The sequence below is a fragment of the Triturus cristatus genome, chromosome 6 (assembly GCF_964204655.1).
Source record: "Triturus cristatus chromosome 6, aTriCri1.1, whole genome shotgun sequence".
Taxonomy (NCBI): Eukaryota; Metazoa; Chordata; class Amphibia; order Caudata; family Salamandridae; genus Triturus; species Triturus cristatus.
Window position 1 is genome coordinate 1901144157 of NC_140589.1, and position 13646 is coordinate 1901157802.

A 13646-nucleotide genomic window follows, 5' to 3' on the forward strand; every position below is an offset into this window, starting at 1 on the left:
CAATTATTGTAATGCGCTATTAATCTCGGCGAATGAGTCGTCTCTGCAGCGCTTGCAGGTGGTTCAAAAAAACGCTGCATGCCTCGTTTTCAACGCTCCCCCTAGGGCTCCATCCCTCCCTCTTCTCCGCCGACTCCACTGGCTTCCAGTTCGCCAGCGGGTGCAGTTTAAGATATGCAGCACGGTGTAGAAGATTTTATAATAAAGGCCCCTCTTACCTTGCTGAAAAACTCACCAGATACTCCCCTATTAGAACCCTCCGCTCTAGCACCAAATCCCTTCTCAAGGTACCCCGGATTAAGAAAACAAGGTTAGGATGGAAGGCCTTTCTCACCTTGCCCCGTCTTATTGGAATAAGCTTCCCATACAACTTTGACAGTGTCCCGATAACCTTTGCTTTAGAAAGCGTCTTAAAACCTTTCTTTTCTAGCCTTTGGACTTTCAGCTTAGACTGCCGTGCCCTTTCCACTGAGATACCCCTCCGGGGGTGATTCAAGAGCATTATAAAACCTATAAATAAATAAAGACAGAGGTTCTTTTGCTAGGTACTGATACCTCCTTTTGGTAACCTAGATAGTGGCCCCCCAGCTTGGGCGACCTCCCAGTTCCAGTGCAAAAGGTGAAAAACCTAGTGTTCATTTTTTATGACAAACTGACATTCAAAAATCAGATCAGTACCCTCACCTCAATTATTTCTTTTCTTCCTAAAATGAACCAGGAATGTTCACCCTTTTATCCGCCAGATTCCCTACAAACCCTGGTAACTGCATTAGCCCTGTCCAGATTGGACTATGGTAACACTTTGTACATGGGCATCCAATCGCAGCATCTACAGTAGTTGCAGCGTCTTCAAAATGCGGCAGCTAGATTACTGCTGGATATTCCTAGGTCCCAGCCTGTCTTCCACCAGGGGCAGCTCCTCCACTAGGGCAGAGGAGTGTCGGCCCACTGCTTTCTCACAGGGCGAGAAAGCCAAAACATAAAATGGTAATAATTTTTGGTTATTACCATTTTATGTTTCTTTCCGCATTGCGGGCGGGCAGGGCAGGAGTGGTTTGCCTCTCGGGCCGCCCAAACCAGTCATGCGTACTCTGCACCTCTCAATGCAGGCTGCATTGCAACCTACATGGAGAACATGCAATCCCCTACAGCCCCTGGCTGAGCGGCGTCCCAACCAATCCCAACGCTCCACTGGAGTGTTGTGATTGGCTTAGGGGAGGGGAGGGAGGCTGCCTGCTACCTGTTCCTGGAGGCAGGAAAGCAGGAGCAGACCGAGCAGTGAAGATGCGGGACCCGGGCCGGCAGAAAGGTATTTTATTTTTTATTTTATTATTATTGAACCTCCCTTCCCCTCTTCTCCCCTCTATCCCCCTGCCAGCCATGAGCCCTGCACTGGCTCCCAGTGGACAAGAGGAACAAATTTAAATCCCAATGCATGGCTTTCAAAGCGCTGCATGGTGCTGGTCCTCAATTCCTGAAGAAACATCTGAACTGGTACGTGCCTTCCAGAAGTCTAAGATCTGCACATAGTAAACTTCTACAAACGCCCAGGTTCAAGAAAGCTCGTTGGGGCTGAAGATGCTTTCTGTTAGGGACATCCAAGACACGGAACTCGCTCCCGGTCAGCATAAAGAACAGCCCTACGCTGCTATCTTTCAGGAAATCGATAGAAACCTGGCTCTTTGCCAACTAACATGTCATCTACTTTCACATTGGCAACCTTACTGGACTCTCTGGTATCAGCGCCTAGACGCCCCCAGGCATTCGTGTGCTTTATAAATGCACAAATTATATCAAATCAAATTATCACTCAGACAGCGTAGGCACATCCTGGGAGTACAGAGGGGCCACAGGAAGAGTGAGAGGAGAACATCCAGGCCCTACACCCCCACCGAGGAACAAAGAGTAAGCCAGGCAGGCAGTTCCCCGCCAAGGAGATCAGCATTAACAGGTCTGCGAGGCCCTCCTGCCGACACCTGCAAAGCCCTGTCCCGGACCGAGAGGGCTGAAGAGAATGAAACACAGGGGTGACTGTATTGCTCCCCACTTGGGGCTCTGCCTCGGTGAGGGCAACACTGCTGGTACTGGAGCTCGAAAGCCCCGATCTGCTCCACACTTGGGCCCCCATAAATAGGGTGAAGTTAAGGATACGGTAGGGACCACTAATCCGGCTCCCGCAGCAAGTGTGGCCCCTCCTGCAGAGCCTTCCTATTGAGCAGTAAAATGACAGTGGATAGAGCAAAAAAAGACGGCTCGTCAAAGGACATGTTTGGAACGCAGGGAGGCACAGCAGCAGAGGATAAACAAGCAGAGACGGGGGCGACAGAGCAGATTCGGATGACAGGGATGGCCCAGTAACTAAGTCCTTCCTAGAAACCCTTTTTGCTTCCCTACGGGGAGACCTCCAGGCTATGACAGCGTAGCTAGCAACGGACCTCCAGGAGGTCCGGCGTGATATCGAGGAGTTTGGCGACAGGGTAGCCGCTCTGGAGGACAGGGAAACAAGCTGAGAAGTATATTTGGAGTGGCTGCAGCTAGAGGTACTGCGACTCAAGGAACAACACATAGATCTCCAGGGGCATGACGAGGATCTGGAGAATCACCTCCCTAGGAACAAAATTTGTATCAGGGGTGTGCCATAGAAAGCGGAGGGATCTAACCTCCGGGACTATGTCACAGATCTCTTCCGCTACATCCTGGGACAAGCAAGTGAGGCTACCCTGCAACTAGACCGGGTCCATCGGATCGGACCCCCCAGACGTAAAACAAGTCCCCCATTGACATCCTGGTATTTGTGCACGATTTCCAAACAAAGGACTACTTTCTCAGCAAAGCTGGGAGGCGCAACCACTTCAATTCCGAGGTCACTCTACGGTGCTGTAATAGGATCTCTCCTGGATCACTCTACAGAAATGCAGGGAATTTTGCCAGTGACAGAACGCCTGTGGAAAACCAACCTTCCGTACTCATGAGGCCTCCCATTTTGTATAATTTTCATCTCGAAGGAACCATATACCAAATATGATCATTCAAGGAAGCTTACACCCTGCTCCAAGTGGAATCGCCCGGTGGACCACAGGATTAGTCCCTTTGCCCTAGCAACAAACGGCTGAAACAGCAAGGGTGATGGTAATCAGAACATAGCCAGATCCAGACACCATGTACAAGGAGAGACAAGCAGTGCTCCATGCACTATCAGGGGAATCTGCCCTTTCAAAGGCATCATGAAGCTTCGACAGCCCAGCTGAGGCTAGTCGCAGGAGAAGGTCTAGCGGTGGTCATAGAAGCGGCCATGGGGTACTACGAGACTGAAGATGGTATCCCTCATGCCCCGTTTACTTGGAAAGAAGAAATAGTAAAAGCATCTAGAGTTACAAAATGTGCGAATAACCAATAAAAAGGAAGGAGGGTTAGAAAGGAAAGCTCACCACTCATTGAAAGACGTTCATCAGGACTGCCTGTCCCAATGCAGCATCACTACGCATGGAGGTGTCCAAGCAGTAATGCCTTGTGAAGGTATGGGCACTGCTCCATGTCGCTGCTCTGCAAATGTCCTTGAGAGGCACTCCGGCGAAGACAGCAACTGAAGAAGACATAGCTCTTGTAGAGTGCGCCCGTACTTGGTGACAATATTGGATCGCGCTGGCAATCCATCGAGCAATACCCTGCTTTGAAAGAGGGAAGCCCTTGCGAGGAGCACTGAAAGCGACTGAAAGCGACAAAGACCTGTGTTGATCTTCTGAAGTCTTTGGTACGTTGAAGATAAAATTTCAGACATCTTTGAACATCCAGAGAGTGGAGAGCCCTCTCCGCTGGAGTAGTGGGTCGAAGAAAAAAGGATTTGAGAATAACTGGTTCATTCAAATGAAAGTCTGAAGGCACCTTCGGGATGAATTTGGGATTAGTTCTCAGAATCAAAGTCTCTCTTTTAAACTGTAAGAACGGTTCTTGAATAGTGAAAGCGTGCAGTTCCCCTACTCTTCTGGCAGATGTTAAGGCGAGAAGGAGAGCCACTTTCCATGAGAGGAATTTAAGGTCCGCCCTATGAATTGGCTCATGAGTTGAGTAAGAGCTAAGTTAAGCTGCCACAGAGGCGGTGGAGGCCTAACTTGTGGGAAAACTCTAAAAAGTCCTTTAAGGAATTGCTTTACAATCCTTGCCAACCAGAGGGAAGGTCCAGAAGAAGTCCATCTGAATCTAGAGATGGCCGCAAGGTGCACTTTGATAGAAGAATGAGCGAGACCTGATTTAGCCAATGCCAGAATGTACGGCAAAATCTGATGAGTAAGGATGAATCTTTTAATAGAGGCGATCCTAGTTGTTATCGCCCTATTTCCCTCATTGATTCTGCGGTGAAGGTGTTGGGGCGAGTGGTTTTAGGTAAAATAACAGCGTAGTTGGAGGACACCGATACCCTTTCATGCCTGCAATATGGGTTTAGGAAGGGACGAGGCACTATAGATCAAAGCCTCAACCTTCACCTATTAATTGGAAAATACACTATTGCCAAAAAGGGCACGCTATATTTCGCTTTTATGGAACTTTCCTCGGCTTTTGACCACGTGAATAGGTCCAAACTTTGGGGATTGCTCCTTAAACTTGGCATTGATAAAAATATTGTGTATTTTCTTGCTGATTTACATAGGGACCTTACCGCCACAGTCAGATATGACCGTTTAGGTAATTGTACGGGCAAGATTGGGATCACCAATGGGGTTAGGCAGGGGTGCATTTTAGCTCCCCATCTTTTTACCCTTTATATTAATGATTTGGGTGCTGTATTAACAGAGGCGTGTAAGGATATTCTTAGGGCGGGCAAGTATTTTATGCAGATGATGCCGCTTTAATAGCACGTACAGCAGTGGGGTTGCAAAGTCTTTCAAATTCATTTTCTAACTTTATGAAAACACTGGACTTAAGTGTAAATTTTGCGAAATCGCATGTCATGACTGTGGGCAGTAAGCCCAAAAAAGTTAAGACTATGCACTGTGAAGGGAATGTTCTCTCCAGGGTAACAAGATTTCCATACTTGGGGGTTATTTTTGACGATCAGTCCTCCTGGTCGCCCCAATTAGTTGCTAAACGTAATGCTTTTGCGAGGTCCCAAATTTCCTGAGCCTCTTTGGATAGTCGACGAGACCTTGTACCTCCCTGCTTGTTTACGTAATGCATGACTGTCACGTTGTCCGTATGGACCAGGACAGAGGATCGTTGAATCCGCAGAAGGAAGGCCTGTAAGGCTAGATGAATCGCCCTGAGCTCCAACAGGTTGATGTGGAGTAGGCGATGCTGGGGCAGCCAGCGGCTGCTTACCTGAAGGTCTTGTAAGACTGCTCCCCAGCCTTCTAGTGAGGCGTCCGTTGTTATTGAGGAGACAATAGGAAGCGCCTCATCCACCTCACGGACCTCATCCAGCGATCGCAGAGAGAACCCATTCTCTTCTCCTTTGAGGCTGAAAAGGCATTCAACAGGGTCCATTGGCCGTATCTGTGTGCTACGCTCTGTCCGTTTGGGTTTGGGGATAGGTTCATCTCCTGGATGCTCTGCATCTACAGCCCTCCCAGGGTGACAGTTAGGGTCTGCGTCTTTCCCCATAGCATGTGGGACTCGCCAGGGCTGCCCCCGTTCCCTGCTCCTCTTCCCGCTTTAAATAGAGCCCATGGCGCAAAAGGTACGGGACAACCTATGGGTCTCAGGAATACAGCTTGGAGCAGACACGCACACAATTAGCATGTATGCAGACAATGTTGTTCTGTCCCTGACAAACCCAATGACCTCACTTTCATCTCTCATGGAGGAATTTGTGAAATTCAGTGTCATCTCCGGGTTCAAGGTGACCCTCCCCAAATCTCAGATCATGAACGTCTCAGTCTCTCCAGCCCTAATTGCTGCACTGCGATCAGAGTTCCCCTTTAACCCCTTCAGCGCTGCGCGGATTTCCGCGCGGTGCTGAAGGTTCTGAGCGCAGGCGGGGCCATGACGGAGCGGTTCCGTCATGCGCACAGCACAACCGACGCTCATGACGGAACCGCTCCGTCATGAGCGTCGAAGGGGTTAAGTGGGCAACAGACACGATCCCATATCTGGATATCCTTTTGGCCTCCACGCCAGCGAGGACAATGGTGGCTCTACTATAGCCCCCTCTTAGATTAGACCACCAAGACGCTAGCTACCTGGAAACGCGCCAGCCTGTCATGGGCTGGCCGTATCGCAGCCATCAAAATTATGGCTCTGCCGCGTAGCCTCTACATTTTTCAGACCATACCTCTGACATTGCCTCCATCGATCCTACGTAACATACAACTTGCCATTAATCGGTTCGTCTGAAGTGGCAAACAACCGCACCTTAGTCAACAGCTCATCACTTAATCTAAAGCGGAGGGTGGTATGGGGCTACCCCTGATCTCAAGGTATTTTCAGGGCACGCACTTATGCTTTATTGTGGAATTAAACCACCCGTTATCAGAAAAGCATTGGTCCTTTATGGATCACACTATTGTGGGAATCAATGTCTGGCGGAAGATATGGCTACTTTGCAAGCATAGGGGGTAGGAGCTCTACTCCTCACAGGTGACTGCCAGGACTCTGAAGATCTAGGATGCTGTAGCTCTTCGGCACAACTTCACAACACTTCCCTCGCCGATGACACCAATAGTTGACAATCTGGACTTCCCCTTGGGGTGTAGATCAGAGGTCTTTCAGCGCTGGCGTGAAATAGGCTGCATGCGGGTGGGCTCGCTATTCGACTGCAAAGGGATCATTCCCTTCGATCAGCTGCGACCGTACTACTCGCTACTAGCAACGGACTTGTTCCCATACACGCAGGTGAGACACTGGGTGTCCTACCCTGGCATTGGACCCGGGACATCTTGCCCAATGATCCATTTTGAAAAATGGGTCATATCCAAAGAGGGGGACAAACGTATTATCTCTGAGCTTTATGCCTTCACATCGGCAGACTCCAAACCCTCCAGGTTCAAGGGTCAGTTTAAGTGGCAGGAGGAACTGGAGTGTTCACTTTCCAGCAAAGAATTGCAGGACGTCCATTTCAGACCCCAACACAGCACATAATATGGCGGGCGCGGAGTTGGCTTATAAAGTTGCCTCTTATTAATACCTAATACCTGGTCGAGTCCATAGTTGGAACAGGAATCGCTCAGCACTTTACTAGCGGGGATGTGGGCAAACGGGCTCACTTCTTCATCTTCTCTGGAAGTGTCCCAAGCTAGTCCGTTATTGGGAGCAGATCCGGAATAATAACGATCAAGCTTTTAACATGGCCATCCCCCTCTTTCCTGCATACACATTCTTGGGTCTCTCCAACCCCCTAACCTTCCCCGTGTGATTAGTTAGGGGCAGACAAATAGCTCTTGCTCTAAACACAGTATGAAAAGTCAGTCCAGCATGCTGGGGCGCAGAGGTGATGCCTGCTCATTCCGCATGGTTAAGAAAACTGTGGGTGGTGCTGGCGATGGAGTGCATGTCAATGATGATAGATAATACGACAGATGAATATCCAGAATTATGATCCCTGTTCATTACGATCTTATCGAAGGAATTCAGAGAAGTGACCTGCCCATAATACCTGCAAATCCTGCGATTTGAGTCACAAAAGGTAAGGGAGTCCACATAGGCCGCTGTCTGAACGAACAATATCCTTATTTTTGATACAAGCCTGTATGTCCCGGCAAACACTGGGATGTAGCCACTAAGGTGCAGAGGAGATTGGGGTGGGTGTTCATCCCTTTGTTGTGACTTTCCACTTACATATTTGGCCTCTCTGTGCCATTGGTTCACTTCCTAGTTGTTATCTCAGATATATAAAACTCATAACTGGGAGACACGCCACCTGCCCCAGGGTTGTAGGCATAAGACTGTTTACTACTTCACTCATGTCAGACGCTGCCGGCCAACGGTTGTAGGCGTGAGCTGTGGCGAAGCTTAACAGATCTAACTAAAGATACTTTTTCCCTAAAATGTGTTACATAGCTGTTTTAATGGTCCCTGGCTGATAAAGTAAACAAATGAAGCAAAGCAGTGTTAAAAATGAATACAGATTATCTTGTATGAACTCCACGTTATCATGTGCGGGTCTTTAAAACAGCCTATCTCACTCCATCTTGACCCATTCACAGCACAACTCACCAGGGACAAGTGCTGCCCAATGATTTACTGCCTGGATGGGAGCCAGGCAGTAAATCATTGGGGCGGACAGGGCTGATTGGACAGGCGGTGCTCTGCAGTGATGACTGCAGTGTGCATTACCTACCTTGCTTCGGCCAGTTGGGCGATCCATCGCTACTTCAAGTTCTGAGGCCTTGGGCTGGCAGCACTTTTAAATGCCTCTTTTCATACAGCCAGCATGGACTTTCAAGGACATTGGTGCAGGAATGGAGAGAGGACGGATGATGGGGCTTTCAAATTGCTCAGCAAGCACACAACATGCAACGTTCTAATCATGCCCAATAGACTGCAGCCCTGCCAGTCAACACCTATGGGCCCGGGAATGCTTACGTTCATGTCGTAACATAACTTGCTGAAGACAGCAGCAAAGGGTTATAGACCATACCATTTCTGAGGCAGTTAGAGTTGAGAAGCACACCCGGAGAACAGGGTACGGGGTCTCAAGTTCTAGGCACCAGCATCCAAGCGCATTGTGGCTCAGCAAAGGGCATCTTCTGCACCACTGCAGCTAAGTGCAGAGGGACGCCGGTTCCTCCTTATCGCTGCAGGAGATTCAAAGAAGCAACACGACAAGCAGCTTGTCTCTTTCAAAATCTGAGAATACTGGAATACTTGGCCTCAGCTTCTGATCTCAGCAGCCCAATCGACACAGTGACACTCACTCGAGACTCTCAGCAAGCGCTGCCCGTTGCGTCCGGTCCGCCGGTCTGAGCAGCGACAGCGGTCACACTCCGACTGCATTCATGGCTGCACCACTGACTCTCCCTCAATGGCTGCGCAGGTCCTAATGATCTTATGGGGGCCGCTCAGTGGGCCCGATTCACAGAACTAACTTAAGACAAAATCCTAAACTTATTACCATTTTGGTATTCACAGAAGGCACTTACTCATTTTGGTATTCACAGAAGGCACTTACTCATTTTGAGTAACTTACTCATTTTGGTATTCACAGAAGGCAGTCACTCATTGATGAGTAAGTACCTTCTGAAAATACCAAAATGAGTAACTTACTCATTTTGAGAAACTTACTCATTTTGGTATTCACAGAAGGCACTTACTAATCAATGAGTAAGTGCCTTCTATGAATACCAAAATGAGAAAGTTTCTCAAAATGAGTAAGTTACTCAAAATCCGTATGTAAATCCGTATTTGTAAAGCGCCAACTACTCATCTTTATGGGTCTCAAGGCGCTGGGGGCCATCGTGGAAATTAAGTAAGCTATTGCCCAGAGTCACATGGTGCTGATCTGAGCTGCCGCCGGAGGCAGGATCGAACCGTGAATCCTGTGCTCCGAAGTTAACTGCCCAGGCCGCTGCACCACACCTCTTAATACCAAAATGAGTAAGTAAGTGCCTTCTGTGAATAGCAAAATGAGTAAGTGCCTTCTGTGAATACCAAAATGAGTAAGTGCCTTCTGTGAATACCAAAATGGTAGTAAGTTTAGGGTTTTGTCTTAAGTTAGTTATGTGAATCGGGCCCTGTGAGCTCAGCTCAGCAGCACCTGCAAGCTCCTGGCTTTGCAAACTGAATCTGCGCACGGCTCGGGCCTCGGCTGTTGATTGGCCAAATTAAGTCACAAGACTTGATGTCAAGTCACTGACTTTAGCCGCAGAGTGACTGACGCCCATTGTAGCCAACCCTGACTGGCCAGAGCGAGTTGCCTGAACCAAACCTCCAAGCCACAAAGCCTGCCGCAGCAATGCGCTGTCAGCTAAAACCAAATTACCAGTCAGTAGTACTTAAGCAGCTCTCCGGCTGGGAATCGGAGTAGGCGCTATCAGGAGTGACAATGCATTTCAGTACGGACCACCACACTGGAATGCATTAGTTTAACGCCTGATGAGTGGAATTTCACAGGCCTGTTGAACAAAACAGTTCTGAGGTAGTTCTGGTAGAGTATAGTGAAGGTTGGGAGTGGAGGTACAGTTTTTCCTGAGGTAGTAGGTAGTCAAGTTCAGATTTATTTAGAGGGTCTGGTGGCTTGGCGGGGGGGGGCGAGGTTTAGGAACTTGTTGAGAAGTAAAAGTTTAAGATTCTTCTTGAAGTGTTGGAATGTCACATAGATCCTGTGGCAGCGAGTTCCATAGTCTTGGAGCATTTCCGGGAGAAGAAGCCAGTGCAAGATTTTTCTTTGTTCAGTTTGGGTAGAATCAAGAGTAGGCTGCTTGAGCTATGAAGAGGTCTCTTTAGGCCGGCTTAGGAAAGTTTGCTTGTGTGGTAGAGCGTTTTTTCCCTGTAGAGAGTTTTGTGTGTTATGCCGACAGTTTTGAGTATACATCTTGACTCTATTGGTAGCCAGTTGAGTTTTTTGAGTGTAAGTGATGTAGTCAAAGTGACTCTCCCCCGAAAGTAGTCTGGCTGCTCAGTTGAGTGTACCTGTCATAGAGGTGAAGTGTGTTTTTGTGGTGCCCGTGACTGTTGCGTTACCGTAGTCCAGCCTGGAGAGGAATAAGGACTGCACCACTGTCTTTAGGTCCTTGATGGGGACGAAGGGTTTGCCTTTTTTAAGGTGTTTCAGCATGTAGAACACACTTTAGGCTGAGGCATTAATATGCTCTTTCATGTTCAAGTTTGTGTCAAATGTAATCCCCAACGATTTGATTGAGTTAGAGACGGATAGTTTGCAGTTTAATGCAGTGAGGTTGTCGAGCTAAATAGCTACAGGAAAGGACTTTCTTTCCGTTGGATGAGGAGGAGTTTGGTTTTGTTGGGGTTGAGCTTGAGATGGTTGCTGGTTAGTCAGGATTGAACCATTGAGAGAGTAAAGTTTAAGCGATGGATGTCTTTAATTGAGGAGATTGTAATGTAGAGTTGGGCGTCATTTGCATACAGATGATACCCAATTCTGGCTTATTTGAGGACCATAATGAGGGGTTCCATGTAGAGATTGAATAGTGCAGAAGACAGAAATGATCCTTGGGGGAGTTCATGTGAGAGTGGTGTTGTTTGGAGGTGTAACTGTTTAGCTTGATTAGCTGTGAACACTGGTCCAGGAAAGAAGCAAACCACCGAAGGACAGTTCCAGTGATGCCTGCACGCTGAGAGGGTGTTCAGGAGGATACCATGGTTGACAGTATTAAAGACCACCGTGAGATCCAGGAGGACTAGGAGGCACACCTGTCCATCATCCAGACATCTGTGAAGGCCATCTGTGATGTTCAGTATTGCAGTCTCTGTACTTCATCCTCTTCTGAATCTGGATTGGAAAGTCGTATTTTTTCAATGTGGTTGTTTAGTTGTGCAAACACAAATTTTCCGATGGCTTTGCCAAGCAGAGGGAGGTTAGTTATCTGTCTGTAAATGTTAATGTCTTTCAGGGTGACATCTGTTTTTTTGATGATGGGGTGATTTGTCCGGGTTTAAGGTGAGGCTGACATTGAGAAACTGTTGATGATTTTGGTCCATACGGGGGAGATGATGTAGCTAAGACTTTTGACAAGTGCCGTAGGGAGGTGGTTGGAGATGTGCAATGTCAGCTTCATGCAGGAGAGTCGTTTTCTGAATTCTTCTTCAGGGAAACAGTCTAATTCAGTCCAAATTGCATATTTTTTCAAGTGGAAAAGTTTGTGGTTGGATCCAACCAATTTAGGGCCCTCAAGGCAGGGGAGTTGTGGGCTTGTGGCTTTACACGCAGGCGGAATCTAGCAGCAGAGTTCTGAATCCGTTGTAATCTTTTCATTGTTGTTAAAAATGATCTGTGTTAGAGGCTATTGGAGTAATCCTGTTTAGACAGTACAAGAGAGATAGTGGCCTGGACCTTGTGTGGAAATCCCAACTGGGGAAAGATGTGGTACAGAGTTTTTATAGTAATGAAGCTTGATATTGCTAGTTTGTCCACTTGGGTATTCATTGATAACTTGGAGTACATGATCATTTTGAGGTTTCTTACTTCCTTAGATACTTAAAGCTGTGTTCCCAAATCATCAGGCCAGGAGGCGAGTAGGTCATCATATTTTTTATTGCCGCATGGGAGTATTTCTGTTTTGGGAGCATTCAATTTGAGATGGTGCCATTTCATAAATTGATCAATGGCTCTGAAGCAGCTGAAAATTTGTGAGCTTCAATGTCTTGGGCTTTCCAGTTCAAGGAGTATTTGTGTGATATCTGCATAGTTATAGCATGTGAGGTGAAACTCATTGATCAGTGCTGGTTATGACTACATGTAGATGCTGAAAAGCATGGGTGAGATGATAGAGCCTTGAGGGACACCTGCTTTTGTGAAGTAAGGCTTGGATGAGAAAGGGGGGAGTGGATGACATTATTTCTGTTTTGTAGGAAGGATGTGATCCAGTCGGGAGAAATCCCCTCTATGCCGGTGATGGAGCAGGTAAAGCAAAATTTTGTATACCTTCTCTATTTTGCATGAAAATACTAATGACGTAATCAATTTATATATTAATTTGAATTAACTGTGTGCTGTGATATATTAACCAACAACGTGCATTTTTTGTAAACACAAATTACATGCAGGACTCATTGCTATTTGCATAGCAGAATAACTCTAATAACTAATTGTGGTACACCTATTAATAGTAGTATGTGTGGTGATAGAATATTGCATGATTTATGTTGCTTTAGTGACGTTTGCGTTCCTGTGGATACCGAATGGTGAGTATTATTGCTTTAAATGTCGCTATACGCCAGGAAAATACTAATACATAAAGGGATTAGTGTGGGTTTACATTAGAATCTTCATTTCCGCATATTAATTATTTTGTGTTTTTTTTGCTTAAGTTGGCATTCGGGCCTACCAAGCCATGACATTCAAAATGGAGTTCGGAAGTGGCCACCGTCTTGTGAGCACGATATCTTGTGAGCACGATGTCTTCTGCGCAGACTCGGATGGCTCCAAAGATCTCCAGGCATCCTCAATTCAGAGCACAGTGTTCCTGGTCAAGGATAAGAGCATGGAGGACTGCCAGATTTCAGTCAGTGAAATTACCCGGAGAAAACAATAGTCACCTATAATCAAGAATCAACAATGTTGCATGAGCATGACATAGACTGAGGATGTGACCAAGCAAGTTCTCTGAGAACCCAAGACAGTGAGAAACCTGGACCATATAAAACATTTTGCAAAATGGACCAATCACATTTCTTCTTAGTTCAATAAATGTTTCTTGTTACCCAGAATTTTATTATAAAAAGCGTAGTAGAATAGGAATGGGTGGCTTAATGAGGGGAGAGATACAGGTGTGGGGTGCTCGTCGTTAGTCGTTTGAAAGGGCCACCCTAGAGAGATTGTGTCCGAAGGAGTGTCCAGTACTTGCGTGATCAATTCTCTTGCACGATTGCTTGGTCCTTTGGATATCTTTGGGAATGTGCCGTGCTGAGCAAGAGAACTTTTCGGACTTATTGAATCGGGTCCTGCTTTCGATTGGGACGATTGAGCAAAGAATTTGGGTTAGGCAGAGCCATTTGAATTATAAAAGAACCCCTATAGCAAGAATAGGTAAATATAA